This window comes from Nematolebias whitei, chromosome 22 (assembly GCF_014905685.2).
Source record: "Nematolebias whitei isolate Nwh7 chromosome 22, NemWhi1, whole genome shotgun sequence".
Classification (NCBI taxonomy): domain Eukaryota; kingdom Metazoa; phylum Chordata; class Actinopteri; order Cyprinodontiformes; family Rivulidae; genus Nematolebias; species Nematolebias whitei.
The window spans coordinates 27,535,067-27,538,089 of NC_056519.1; positions in this window are offsets into that span (position 1 = coordinate 27,535,067).

Consider the following 3,023-nt stretch of genomic DNA (forward strand, 5'->3'; position numbering starts at 1 on the left):
CAGACCCCCCCCCCCCATCAACAGTCCCACCCCCCCATGGCACAGGCCCCAAAGCCCACCAACGCACTGAAGGCCCCAAGGCCAGGGCCGGGCGCCGGTGCACCCGCCGGCCCAAGACCCCGGCAACATACCTGTCAAGGCCCGAGAGCCCCGGACCAAGCCGGGAACCCTGCCCAGGAGCGATACCACCCCAGAACCCGCACCCGCGTCCATCCCAGACCCACCCAGGGACAGCCAGGTCACCAGGCCAGTAACCCATGTCTGCCGGTACAGACCGCCCAGAAGCCCGCATGCAGCCAGCACAGGCCATCACCCAGAACCACCAGAGCCACCTCCCCAGTCGGGTGCCACCGCTCCAGGCCCATGACCCCCCCCACGTCCCCAGCCCCGACACCCCACCCACACCGACCACCATGCCCCACGGGACAGAATCAAAGGGGACCACCCACCTCCACTACGTGTTGGAGCCGATTAATGAAGTCCAGAGAGAATAGTCCGATGTGGGGGTACAGGCTGTCTCAAGACATGTAATCTAACAGAAGGTCTTTATACTGTTTAATACTAAGTGTGTTTTTATTTTTCCAATTCATGAGTATAGTTTTTTTTGCTATACATAGGGCAGTGAGAATAATATGAATTGATTTTGTCTCCAAGGTGACATCATCTAAGTGGCCCAATAAGCAAACTGACGGAGAGAGTGGAATATTACATCTCAGACACTTTGATAAGTCTTCACATATCCGGCACCAAAACCTCTGAACAGGTGGACAGAACCAAAATGCGTGGATGTAATTGTCCGGAATATTGTCTGTACACTGTGAGCAAATATTAGATGATGCGAAACCCATCTTGAACATCCGTTGACCTGTATAGTGTACTCTATGAAGGATTTTGTATTGTATTAGTTGTAAATTCGAGTTTTTAGTCATCTTAAAAGTTCTCAGACAGATCTGCGACCAAAAGTTTTGGTCAAAATTAACTGACAAGTCTGTCTCCCATTTTACAATGGGAAGAGATATAGATTCACCTATTTTACTGAGTTTCTGATAAACCTTAGATAGTAATTTGGGAGGGTTAAGATTAAGGAATTCTAATACACTTGTAGACATTTCAATCCTAGTGTTATTAAGGTTAAATTTATTTTTGGTTATAGATTTAATTTGTTTATATTCTAAAAATTTATTCTTATCAATCCCATATTGTGTAATTAATCTGTTAAATGGGATGTAGTCCACGTCTTCATATATATGTTCCAAATATTCAATTCCTTTACACCTCCAACCTGGGAAGTTTATCATCTTATTCTGTTGTAGGATGTCAGGGTTGTTCTAGATGGGTGTACGTTTACATGGGATTAGTGAAGACTCTGTCATTTTAAGAAACTCCCACCAAGCTGTCAGAGAGGAGCTGATATTGATGCTTTTAAAGCATTCCTGTCGTTTTATGTTTGAGCTAATGAATGGAAGGTCTGAGATCATTATATTATTGCAAAGTGTCTGTTCTACGTCTAGCCAGGGTTCATCAAGGGGTGTGTGTTTTATCCATTTTGAGATGTATTCTAGCCTGTTGGCTAGAAAATAATAATAAAAGTTGGGTAATTCTAGTCCTCCTTTATCTTTGGATTTCTGTAGTGTTTTTAATCTAATACGAGGGCGTTTATCTTTCCACAGAAATTTAGAAATGGAGGAGTCCAGGGATCTAAACCAGTCAGATGATGGTTTATTTGGGATCATTGAGAATAAATAATTTATTCTAGGCAAAACCATCATTTTTATTGATGCGATCCTTCCCATGAGAGATATGGGTAAAGATTTCCATCTAGCCAGATCATCCTCAATTTTCTTTAAAAGTGGGGTGTGGTTTAGTTTTGTTAAATCTGCTAATTTAGGCGAAACTTTGATACCCAAATATGTAATATTCCCCGATTGCAGTTGTGTAGTGTAGTAGTACATATACGAGATATATGCATACAATTTTCACGAGTTCCTCATCTTTCTGACTGTGTAATGTCGTGCATTGAATTTTAACAGAAATGCGAACGAGAGACGTTATTATCTTTGACCCATCAAAATGAATGCGGTCATTTATTTTCAGAATCAAAGTTAACATCAAACATTTACATTAATTTGGCAAAATATGAAAATAATAACAGACAAGTTTCACAAATAATGAGCTTCAATCACGCAGCGGTGATTGAGGACTTTGCTTCAGATATTTCTAAAATATCTGTACTGATTTTAAGAGAAAGCAGAGTTTAAGATGAAATGGAGATTTATCTTACAGAGAGATATGTGAGGGAATTAATCTGTTATGACCAGAACGTGCACGCTCCATCAGATATCAGCTGGCCTCCGGTACACTTAGTCGAAAATAGAACCCTCTACCTGGTTGACGATTGAATCAGCGTCGGAGTAGGTTCCTTTCTGACTCTTTCAGCGTCTCCGTGAGAACTGCCAAACCCTCAGAGAGTCGTACGTGGTGTTCAAACAGAAATTATAATCCCAAAACGTCTCTGGATCATCCTGAACGCGTCTGCATCCAAGAGCTCTAACTCTATCACTCTGTGCGCTCTCTAGTTGAACTCATTTCTGAGTACAGCAACACAGCAACCAACAAACTCCAGCAACTCAGCGTCTCAGCTTCTTGCAACTCTTCAGCCTCTTCAACTCTGCATGAACTGGGAAGTTGCCACATTTTAAATGGGTCGACTTCCGGTTCATTTGAGAGCTTTTTGATTGGTCGATGGACCAGAAATAGAGGTGTGGTTTGTGATGTAATATGTTATCATAAGTCAAGGATTGTTTTAGTGACAACAGAAAGATTATTGTAGGACTTCAGACTTCGTGGAGTCTCACACTTATAATCTTCTGAAAAAGTTTAAACATGACATCTTTCTCGGTAAACATTTTAGTTGACCGAAAACCGACCTTTAACATACTTACAAACTTGGCTCATTTCAGACAGAAAATCAAGAAATGCATATTAACCTGATTTCTTCTTTGAATGAGGAATAACAATCATTA